This window comes from Bombus huntii, chromosome 4 (genome assembly GCF_024542735.1).
Source record: "Bombus huntii isolate Logan2020A chromosome 4, iyBomHunt1.1, whole genome shotgun sequence".
Lineage (NCBI taxonomy): Eukaryota > Metazoa > Arthropoda > Insecta > Hymenoptera > Apidae > Bombus > Bombus huntii.
This window is the reverse complement of record NC_066241.1, coordinates 2,295,255-2,308,294: the sequence shown is the minus strand read 5'-3', so window position 1 is coordinate 2,308,294 and position 13,040 is coordinate 2,295,255. Positions and strand designations below refer to the sequence as shown.

The window sequence follows — 13,040 nt, the reverse complement described above, 5'->3', positions numbered from 1 at the left end:
TTACATACTTGTCCGACGAATCATATACAAAAACGCACGCACGCACGCACGCACCAACACCTATATACCTATACTGTACGTACTTATAAATATTTACTTGCAACGAAAAATCGTTTCGTAACATACATTTATTGTTGATAATACGTGACCCGCTGTGCCCGTGTCCCTCGCACGTAGTTTTCGTCACTCGGACCTACGGTTTCCGTCCTTTCATTCGTTACGCATCTCCGTTTCTCTATCTCTATCTCTATCGTATTATTCATACGTGGCTCGCATTTCACACAACGTTTCGTTCACACAGATTCTCGTTCATCTATAAAAAATTATCGAACGAAGCGTGTTTTAAACAAAGACGAACATTTTGTTTGCTTTGCATTTAATATTCATTATTTAAAATTCGATTTGATATGCTTATAAGGAATGAATATGTACACAACCTCTGTAGGTCGAATTTCTGTTTCTTGAATATAAGATGAGAAACCCGAACAACCAATAGATTTCAATCGTCCCCTTGTGATTTGAATAATCGAGTTTCGATCGTACATCGATTCGAAAAGCAAGAAAGGTTGATGGAATTGGCCGGCGCTCGATTCAAAATACTCTTACAAAATGATCGTTAAGATGGGTGTGACTATATGTTCGGATTGGACCGACGAAATTTGCACCAGTTATATCGTGTCGCATCACGTCCAATTTTCTCCCTTGATATTTTTCCAATGGCATTTAAATTTTAAAGGCGAACGCTGGACGACGTGAACGGTGGATCAATCATGGCTGCACGATGGCAATGACAGAATGGTGTTTATTAATAACTTTGTGACAGAAGTAACGTGCCTGTTTGAACGAACCTTCGATCCTTCGAGGCTTCGTGCCTTCGCTTTTTTCTCACGTAACGATAAATCACGATGTCCCGTTGTCAACGAGCCGAACGAACATAATGAAACTTTTCCGTTTCCACCGTATATCGTCCGCGCGGTATGTGTACGTGAACCGCTGGCGCCTATGACTCATTTCACGGGCGTGTATCGTGATTTTTTGCGGTTGAAACGCCGAGACGCCAGATCGTAGGAAGGAATATCGTTACATCCGCATTCTGTCTCCGAGGCGTCTAGATATGTATAGCTATGTACCTACTATCATATACATGTACGCCCTACGCAACGAAAGAAAAGGGAACGAACGTTTTAAATTCAAACAGTCTTTTTAACAAGGTAATTTCTCCTGCTGCCTGCTAACTTTTACGACATTTTTTAACCTCATTCTCAAGATTAGCACATTGATTTAAAAGAATGGTTTATTATATGAGAGATAAAATTTATATGGCGAAATCGTGGTACCAAACTTTCTTTCGATTTACAATGTCAAAACAGGATCGGTTGTATTTCTTTCGAGTCACACTTTCTAAAAATATCTTCCCTTATGCAAGGTTAATTATTAAAACCTGATTATTTCTGCTTACGTTCGTTACAAACAGATTAAAATGTTATTTGTGACGCACACACCTGACTATATCTAACTGATATAATATAATTTGGATATTGTTTCGCATAGATAAATGTTGAGATATTTGATTGCTTAAAACCCGTGTGTATACGTACATCTACCGATACGCTACAGATGGTCAGATATATCATATACTAATTGTACGTATGTATCATGGTACCCAGAGATCCCTTCACATGGAACTTGGCCTCGATACATGCTTCGAGGTAAATCTCGTCGCGGCAGTTATCGTTACAAGAACATTCCAGCATGACCTACATAATAACCCTTGGGCCCAGCAATGTCTGCGATATATCGATATTCGTTAAGCATGGAATTTGCTTACTTATTGCAGACATCGTATTACGTATATGTATGTATAATAAAACATACCGTAGAAGGAATTCAGAGATGAGATCATGGCAAGTGCATGAAAGTAGGCGGTCGGTCGATTCAATAAACAGCAGCAGCACGAAGGTCACAGGCTTAAGTCATCCAATGTGTTAACATTTTTATTTTCGACTCGCTTGTTCTGGGCTCTGGCTTTATACGAAATATCTCGAAATCGATGATCGCAGTATCTCGTTAATCGTTGATCGTCAATTAACAGCGCAGCATTAACCGCAAAGCTATCGACGATAGCCGATAAAAGGTATGAAATGAAATTTTCCATCTTTACGAGTAGGTTTTCTCGTTACATGGGGTCGGTCGTTCGTAAGGCGTTGGAAGAACAAAGTCGGCGATTTGATTGACAGTGCGATAGGTGGTGGTACCCTAGTCTCTTACTCCATGTGGACGAAAAATTAACGACCATGTTCTTCGACCGTGAACCCCATCGACGCAACGCCATGTCTCGAGCAAACTTAATGTCAGGGGCTTTGCTCGTAACGGCGAGTTGCTAATTAATTAAACGAAGCGAACCTCTACACAGATAAAGCAGATATTTCTCGTTTCTTCTTGTTCACCGGCAATTTTATCCTCTCGTTGTTTTCATTATTGCTGCGCGTGATATTCAAACTGGTTCGATCGATTCAGCGAATCTTTGTTTCTCGCGTTTTTTTTTTTTACGGTAAAAGGATACGCGTTTAGAATTTGATTCGATGCAATCGATACAATTTTCCAACACATACGTTATTAATCTCAAATAACCCATCGAATATTCCGTTAATTGGCTCGTTTCTTCCATGGTGAATATCATTTTTGGTAACTTTACTCTTGTAATTTAACTAATTAATGTACAGTTTTGCCATATGCGCCGTTGGTCTGAAGGTTGAATGAACTACTAATCGCTACGTATTCCAGAGATTGCAAGAGGAAAAGTCGTTATTAAAAGATCTATCGAAATAAGGAAATGCTCATGGATCTATCGGAATAACTGTGTTTTAAAGGTTTCGTATCGACGATTGACCAGCACAGCATTAACCAGTTAATACTTGTATTATACGATACGCACTCCTTAAGATGCGTTTATATTATCCGTTCAGATACGCAATTAAAAAAAAACCGATTACCGGTTACGGCGTGATTCTGCCCAAACAGACACGGAGTCGGAATGTAGATGTCAGTTTCTGCTTGAAAACGGTACGAAGAATAAGGATATTCCTCCGTCTCGTGTCGTACAGTGGATATCGTTCGTTAATCTTTTCACATTTATCTCTCGTAAGTGTCACAGCTTTTGAACGATACACATATACACATACGTTTCATTAAGCAGTAGAAGAAGTATTGACGGAAACGTGAGAAACAATATCGCCGGTCTATCTGTCGTTCCATCGAAAATGTCCGAATCGTGATACTCAACATAACGCGTACTATCCGAATGTACGCGTTTACACTTTGGACGCTTTCCGACAACTTTCGACACGGAATATCTTGCCGCACGCGTGTGAGACGTAAGGCCGCGTCGGTATTCGCCAATACGGCCAGCGGTCGCTCGGTAGTGCCAAGACAGACGTCTCTTCGCTTGGGGAATCGATCGGCGCTGCATAGGCATGCCGATCGATTTACCGACTGTTGTCGGTATAGAAATGTCTGACAATGAACGGAACCATGCCGTAAGCCGTAATCGTTCCGTCTCCGAACGAATATGTAATACGCATAAATCCACCTTCATAGTCGATACACCGCGAGACTTATTTTCAAAAGGAATTAGAAATAAAGTGGCACGATTAACCACAGAATTTGTCGAGTCAGAATTTCTCCTTGCAAAACAGATTGCGATCAAGCATTCTCCGTTGCCTTCGTATTTTACGATGATTTTTCAATGTCGCTTATCAATGTCTTTTTATGTTATCCAATTTTGCGATCTTAACCCTTGGACAAATTTTTCTATTTTATTTATTCGCCTCGTTTGAAAAGAGCGAGGCGGAACTTTGAAAAAGCGATAATCTTTTATTTCGTCGTTAAATTATTTTTTCTTTTTAGTTTTCCGTTTTTCAAGATACGTAAATATAAAGCGAAGAGAAACAGAAAGAAATTGAAACTTATTTGCTGCACGCGCGCGTACAGCGGTGCATAAATTATGTCTTGAATTTGATTAATTATTTATATGCATTCTTAGCACGCGCGTAGTGTTTATTGCTGCATTTATGAGTCATGCAAGACGCGCAGCTGCAATTGTCAGAATTGAATTTCTTTAGGATGATAGTGGCTAGAAGATCTTTGAAAGGATAACTATGTTTTTAGGGAATTTCTCGTGCCTTTTTTTATGTGAGAATCAATCAGTTGAAACAGAACTTTTGAACATATATTACGTATACACGTTATAAGGACAGTTACCTATATTTGAAAGACTCGTAACGCGTAACGCTAGATGGAAAAAGACCGTTTTTCAAACGCATTTCTCCATAGTACAGGCTGTTCTGTATCTAATTTCCTGCAAGTTATCAGCATCCCTCCTTTGGCACCGCACATGTTTCACACACGTGTTACGCTATTATGTCAATCGTTACCACATGGATACCAAAATGCACCAACGATACATTCTCCAAGGACTAGCTTCCGAGGCATGTTTACTAGCATGTAAACGAACAAGCAACGTGAACGACAGGAAACACACATTGAACAAATTTTCTTGAATCTCAAATCTGTTTAGCCTTCTTAACATATTTTAATATTCTCGCGTATAATAGTGGCACGTTGTGTTATGTTGCGTTATGTTGCGTTATGTTGCACGATCGTTAGATTACGACGGTAAACGTTGAATCGGATCCGCAATGTTCGAGGATAGACAGCCCTGGTTTACAAATTCCGTTTCGAATTATTTGACCCGGAGAACAACCCTTGTTTGGTAACGTAGAAGCGAGTATATCGTTTGACGTGGATTCACTTAGCTCGACGAATCAAGCTTTACCTTTCGCTTGTCCTCTCGGTATGATGTTTTCGCTCGAGTGCCCGAACGAATCTAATCTCTCCTTCGAGAGGAGGTTAAAAAGGCAGACGAGAGCGTAAGAAGGTGTATAGATTTCGAAATACTTGGAACATTTGGATTTTCTGTTTGTAATGAGGCGGACCTAATATCAATGGCAAAACAGGAGCATGGCATAGTGGTGGTAACTGACGTTGGAAATTTCTGCAAAAAGATACGAGTTAGGGCGAAATATACCGTTAGCAGAAAAATTTGAGTATATCGCGAGAAAACGAGAAACGAATATCAAGCGAGACGTAATTTGCGAATTTTCTAGCCGCAACAGATTTCTTATTAAGCATGTATTTGTTACAGCGACCTGACAAGCGTATCGAACAATTTTTTGCATGTGATCAGGCAGGTCGCCTGCAGTAGTCAAAATATCCGTACAGTTGTATCGTACGCACGATACGGTATCACAGTAAATCCGAAAAGGCATACCTATGTGTCTTACGCCCGCTCATAGATCTACCGGAACCTGTGTGGCTGACTTAAAGCTTGTACCAACGAATTATACGCGGTGGATATGCGCTGTTAACGAACGGTAGCCATTAACCCTTCCATATAGAGCTTCACATCGTAATGTTTGCAATATTTGCTCAAGGACCAAACAAATATTTCCAACGAATCGGCTAAATAAGAAGATTTTTTTTGAAACAAGGTGAATTCTGTTTTACGGAAAATCAGCGAAATGTTGGCAAAAAATGCGTGGTACACGTGATTCTCGCCGCGAATGTAATAATAGCCGAATCCCAGGAGGCAAGTAGTCGGGCGGGCCAGTTCGCGTTCTTCCACACATCCGTGGAGTGCACTTTTCGTCCGCATTTTACTAGCCACTCTTCCAGCGGCTTTTCACATGAAAAGAAAAGAGTTTGCACGTAGGCGGATTTAGAAAGCTCATCCACTCGGTCGGACGATTTTCTCCCGATTTTTCATTTTTAATGTGTTTACGTTAGGTCGGCTAACATTCAAAATGAAACGTTACATACATTATTTGTTCCGATCCGTCTTCTTTCTTTGATCTGTCATTATCCGATTTATTCTATCTGATTTGATCTGTCGTTATTCGTTGCCGAACGTTGATAGATAATCTCTTAACCCCCTGTAACCGGATTAATATCGACTTTGCTCTCGAAGAAAACAGATAGTAGCGTAATTACCTGCCTCTCGGTTTTACATATACATATGTATATACGTATACATTTACAATTCACTCCATGTTACGGATGCTCAATGCAGCGCCATTGCCGAAGGCTCCTTTTTCTATTTATCGTATTAACGCGTTGCTCTTCCAAGTTTCGTGTCACACGAAAGCTTTCAAACTCGAGCAGCACTTTTTTTAATCTTCTCTTTACGTACATGCTCTATACTCCTGAGTTGTTTATCGAGTTTGGTAGCTAACTCGAGGACATTTGGACAAATGTTAACGATGATAACGAGACGTGAATATCGCAAGTCATATTTCGTTACAATTAATTTAATTAGTAATCACAGCACGTTATCGCGAGAATTTAACGGATGAAAAGACGATCGGAGAAAGGGAAACATGTGCCAGGCAATGGGCTTCGAACGCAAAATAAATTCGTGATTCGAGTAAATTCAATTAGTTCGAACTTGAAACGCTCGAACGTTTCCAATCCTGTTTGGACGAGGCTGGAAATGTTTGGTGCAGGCAAATTCACAATTTTGCAATCGTTGCGCTTCCTTTCGTTTGATCGAATGAGATTTAGCTCGTGTGGGACGCAGTATGGCACGTAGTATGGCATGTAGGAGCGGTGAGCGTATGATATGGTAAAGTATGTACAATGTACATACGTACACATAAATATTTCTTGAAATGGCTTCAACGACGGATGCTGACAACGGTGAATCGAGAGACTTGGCTGGCTCGACCGACTTATCGTTTTTGCTGTATTCTGCACGTACGCTTTTCGATCGATGCTTCGGCTTTTCGGCGAAGATCATAAGCGCGCGGCTGCCGCTTTCTTACCGTAAGCAGCCGTGTAGATCGTAGACGAATGTTACGATACGGCCGCGTCGTCAACGATCACTGCGACAGCATCAACGGGTGTGCCATCGTCGTCGCCTTTAAAAAAGGTAAAAGTTTTCTACTTTTCCTTTCCATTAGACTAAGATTTATATCTGCCTATCGAATAACTGCGTATATATATGTATACACTTTGTTATATATGTATACTTGTAGCGTTCAATACAAAATAAGATTTGCGATTGGCTATAGTCATTTGTAGATAAATCTTTCGCAAGTTTAAAATTATACGTACCCCCGTGCTGTTCAGGGGTCGTTGTTCAATGGTTAACATCTCTACGTACGAGTTATGATTCGATTTTTTAGATAGATTAGCGTAGGAAGTGGAAAGTACGTGTTATACTTAAATATAAGGATATATGATAGCAGCTATATATAATAAGACATAGCTACCAAAGGAACAAAAAAGCCTTTTCTGAAACCTAACTGTTACGTTTTAATTGGGAAACGCAATGCCGTATTTGCACGTGGAATCGAGCATTTTCAAGCACTTGGAGAGTTTTAAAATCCATGCAGTCAGAAGCGTGCATAGACGAAAAAGGACCTTCGTCATCGATCCGATCTTTTAATTCAGACTACGACGTTACCATCTGCGAAAATCACACTGGTCCAACCGGCAATCCCGCGTTCGCTAATATCGCTATCGAACCATGAAATTCCCAGCTGGAGACGATGCCTGATATTCCGCTAACATTAAAGTTCCGTAATTGCATCGCTGCGAGCGCAATGGGAAATTCCAAACTGAATCGGCTTGGCCGCTTCCATAACGGCGATACAGCTGCACGGAATTTAACCTGTTAACAAATTAGCCGGGGGATTTGTTAATCGGGACTCGTCCGACGAGAGCCGGTGGTTACATAGCGTATGATTAAACCACCGATCGAAATTACACGAGACTCGTTAATATTCTGTAATAAGTGTAATTAACTCGGTTAGGTGTTGCGATAGGATAAATCATTTACATTCAAATGACGTACGAATCGATATATATATATATATATACATATTGGCTACGATGTTTGAATGGAGGTTTAATTCTATATTTATAGAATTAAAAATAATGCGAAAACAATTTTTATAGAAATCCTTCATGCACGGCGGTATAACATTCGTCGGTTCTCTTTTCTTTTTGCTCGTTCCCCTTGCATTTTCTTTGTTAGCTATTTACTTTATTCATTAGTATATATATATATATGAGAGAGAGAGAGAGAGAGAGAGAGAGAGCGAGAACGTTTCGGTTAATTAGTTCTTACGATTGAATTGAGAGGTTAGAAATGTTATCCGGCTGTGATGGGACGCAGTAATTAATTTTGCATTTGCAGTTTTAGACGCGAGTGATAATCGGATTAAGAATAGAAAGTGAGAGAAATGTTATGAAAAGTGATCGATGGGAATAACGACAGATAATAAGAGAGAGAGCAACGTGCTTCGCTTTTCTATCGAAACGAGAAATCATGCCAAAAGACCCTTTATTAACTTTTCTATAAAGTTTGAGACACAATGAGCGCGATTAAACACTGCAATTAGATAAAAAATTGCTCGATATGCACATATTCCGTCCCTTCTTCGTTGATATTCTCACCCTTCGCTTCGCGCGACGGTGGTGATAACGATAATGATAACGATACAGTTTGATTGTTTCGAAACCGGGAACATTCTCGTCTTCGGCGAAGCGTTTCTCGGTGTTTCGTCACTTACATCGTGATTTGGCCGTCGCTTCGCGTCGCGCCGGTTTCGGGCTCGCTTACTAAATTTAGTTCGTTGTCCGAAGGCACCATCTTGGAATAATTCTCTGTCGGCATTTAAGCTATTTCGAAAGCTCTTTAAAAAACTCCGGCAACGCTTCTTCGTATTTTGTCGACACTGTTTAACGCGGCTTAAAACGCTATTACATCACGTCAGTCAACTACCGACATTTCATTTTTGGGAAAAAGCTAACGCGACTCTTTTCATTTCCAGTTCTCACACAGTCGAATGATTACCATATCGTGAAACACGTTCGATCGAACAGAGAACACGCTATACTTACACCTTACAACGCTTTAAACCAGATCGGCACACCGTCGCCTCTCGCCGCCATCCAGTGTCCCCCTTCCAACTATTGAAGGGACAGGCGTGGGAGGATGAAATTCAAGTGCCACGTTTAACACGTTTTTCCAAGACTGAACAGGACATAGTCGCTGCCGCCGCCGCCGCCGCCGCCGCCGCCGCCGCCGCGTATTATTATTACAGAGCGGTGCAACAACCTCGCGGTTATTTCGGCGCGACTCCCGTCTCACGGAATGCACCGTGCAAAGGAAACTGGCCGGCGCTGCGTGACTCGGGGATGCGTGTGTTCCGGAAAAATAACAGATTATTTAGACGAGATAACAGCGACGATACGATATATTTTCTATCTGTTCGAATGCACGTTCTCTTCTTTCTGACGCTCTACTTTCGATCCACAACGCCGACGGTATGAAAATCCATTTGACAAACAGGCATCGAGTCAAGAACTTATCGCCTCTATTTACTCTAGATACATGTAACTCCGTCTTCCTTTCTCACAGTGTGCGGTGTATAGGTTGACAGAGATCAAGTGGTGCTGATGCGATGGTAGAAAGGTACGATATTGGGAGAATATCGTGGATACTTCGTCTCAACGCGATTAATACCCAGACGATCGCTGATGGATATTCTTAGATCCTGACATCAGCTTTCTTTCACTCATCAACACTCGTGTTCTTCTTTAGCGCGTTGATTGGCATCGGTGTTATTAGCGACCAGCGATTAACATTAGATTCACTAACGGAGCTATCATGCCGAAAAACCGCTAACGCTATTTATTGAAACATATAATATCAATTAAATATTTGTAAAGTTTTTAGGACTTTTGACATTCAATGTCACTGTAAAGCTAAACGCGCTAAAACTACAAAGCGCTTTAACGTTTTAACGAATTTATATCGGTATTTATATCGGTTGGGTTCATTCGGTTATTGTATCGTATCGCGTACATCCTGTCAGTGGAAACTTACCACGACACGTCGCGTCACGCGCCATCCCAGCTTCACAAGTTCGAAGCAACAATTTTTAACGTGATCGGACAATTCGGTTAAGAAAGCGTGTCGCATTCGGATATGTTGGCGCTTATCTAAAATTTATTACCACGTCGCGAAACAAATCTCGTCAAATGAAACGTAAATCTACATCGATCGGTAGACGAAACAGCTATGATTCGCGATCATTTGGAAATAGGAAACGATTTACCAGAAACTTTCCGTATTTGTATATCATATTTTACTATTAATAGTTATCTTGTATCTTGTATCTATCATCTATTATCTAGTATCTATATGGAGAATTATAAAAACACCGTTTTTTAATTACTTTTGTAGGGAAGAAAGGAAAAACAGGAAAAGCAGGATTTTCTCGTCAACTCGATACGCGGTACATATCCGCTCGTCAAACGTAGCTTTTCATTCGCGTTATCGCAATAAATCTCGCCAAGCAAAATCTCCGATAATATTAAGTCCTACCGCCACGAATCGATTGATTAATAGACCGTTTTCCACGGACAGCGGGATGGTCCTGATTTCCCGCGGTTCCGCTGCGAAATACCCGGAAAATCCGCATTTCGGTATTAGGCACGATCTGCCATGAAATCGCGTGTCCGATAACCGCAGACCACGATATACCATCCCGAGTCCCATGTTCCACACGTGTTTCGTCATATACCTATGTACGTAACATAGTATGTACATACTACACACCTACACCTACACACAAACGCGCGCACACACGCATACACGTACGCACGCACAAACGCGCGCGCGTTTTTTACCGAGACCGAGTCGCGCGCAGCCTAGCGCCATCGAGTTTCTTCGTATCGCGGACCATTTTCAGGCTGGTTTCTTGATTAGAAGGGCGAGTGAATCGGAGCGGGTGAATCGATACGAGGTCGTGTGGACGTCGATATCTTTTCGCGAAATCGTTATCGGAGATAAGGGCGGCAATTGCCCGACGAACGAGAAAGTACACTGGGGATGGATCGTTGCCGAGTCAGGTATTTGCGATCTGCTTCTACTTCGTCAAAGTTCGTCGTCGTCGAGTTAATCTTAATAGGTAGACGATATAATGTTCGATGTCGAGTTATTTCCAACGTTTCAAACAGATTTTAATGCAGCCATTGAAAATATTTTATTCGACTACCGTAGACCATCGTTAGATTATTATTGATTCACCGAACTCGTGTAAATATGTACCTACCCCGGCCTTACTTCGTGCTTCCCTCTCACTCGTGGCACGAGTCATCCGCAGCAATCCCCCAGTGCGAAACAGCGTAAATCCAGCTTTACATTCTCCCGTGCTCAGACTCGTCGTTCTTAATAACTCCGTTACTGTTTCAACTTGATGTTCAGTTACCTTTGCAGAATTTCTTGCTCGACTTCCGCACCTCGCAATCACACGATGCGTCGCTAATCCGAAATTCGTTAGTTCGAACAGGCGCTTTCGTTAACGAATCTGTAGATAATGAATTTTTAGCCGCCTAACAATAAGGCAATTGTTAGCGCCGTTCGATATTCTTCTATTCCGCTTTGTCAGGTCCAATTTAGATGGTTTTGCGCGCGAGACACACGTTCAACATTGCTTTAAATATTCTAGTACCAGATCGGAATATGTTTTCAAGCTGGTGAAGAAAGAGAGAAAGAGAGAGGGAGACTAACGATAAGCCTATTCTCATTTGTCGCTGCGGCAATACTTGTTTCACCGCGAAAGAGTAAAACTGACGCTTGTCGGATTATTTTTGTTTTTGGAAATCTGTATCGAACGTTACGCTGGCTCTCTATCCTGGATGCACTTGCCAATGGTAATCTGGGGCATTAATCTAAGATTAATTTCGAAATTGACATGTTATTTCATACTCGTTGTTTCGTACGGCTAGCTAATAATAACGATGGTTGTTAATAACAACATCGTTATATTTTTCCCTATTTCATTCACGTTCAGTGAGCTGGTGAGTCGAGCGAGAAAAGAGATAATAGTTTTAGTCAGTAATTCTTAGTACGATACCCGATAACAGAATCTATAATTTGGCGAATTGAAACGTGCGCCTAATAATAACGTGCGAGAATCAACTAACGTGTAATGTACAACGCATTTTATCCTCTTGTACGTATGTATATCTGCTTTCATGCAAGCCTGTAACATCTTAAACCTCTAATTATTGATAACGTAGTATCAATAATTATTCATTAACGGAACACTTACAACAGGCACTTGTTTTGAAGAAGATAGGAGAAGAAACCGTTGGTCATTTTCTCCATATCGCTGTGTATTTCACGTTAACTTATTCACTAAGACGCTCAAAAGGCATTCCAGGCTTGCAAAACTTGCTCAATGTCCGAATATTCTCCTCTCGATGTGTTATTTAAAGGCGATCGTTAGACTAGGCGAATCTCAACCCCTTTGGTTTGGCCTTTCATCCATCGGCATGCTAAAAATTCACTCGTCAGCCGTTTTCAGAAACACCGATGCGTCTCTCGTCCAGCGATCGTACAGTTGTTAATCCAGGCTATCGAAGCTGTCCAATCTCGAGTTGTACGCCATTCGGGATCCACCGGTATTCGAAAGACGATCGGTCGCGATTAGAATGACGAACGGGTAGTATAGCAGAGTAAAGCAGAGTATTTCGCTTTGATTCATGTCTGTACGACGACGATGACCGCTCTCAAACCCTCTCGCACGTGTTCACGTTTTCCATCAACCCAAAGCCCTTCTCCACTTGCGCGTATTCGAGGTGGTGCGATACGGCGCAGTGAGAGGCTTTCACGCTGATGAATGGCTGGCAGTGACGCGATTAAAGGGACATGCGTGGAAAGCTATCGCGGTCGTTGCATTCTCGAGCACGTTGCACGTTCGCGATAACGATGAAAAGATGATCTGACCGTTGTGCTCTCTGTGTTACCTCGCGACAACAACAAGATCCGCACCATGTGTACCAGCAACGTGATGTTTACCTGACGAGGGGCTGCTTGCTCTGTGCGTGTGCGTTACCATGCGAGTTATTAACTTTACGCGAGAATCCAACGATTGCGTTCGCCGATTATCTTCTTGTTATCAACA

At 41.5% G+C, this 13,040-nt stretch overlaps 1 protein-coding gene across 13 annotated transcripts in view; it reads left to right on the top strand.

Annotated features, from left to right (window-relative positions):
• Nucleotides 1-13,040, top strand: part of LOC126864581 (guanine nucleotide-releasing factor 2) — a 61,710-nt gene that overhangs the window by 31,903 nt on the left and 16,767 nt on the right. The window lies entirely within an intron of this gene.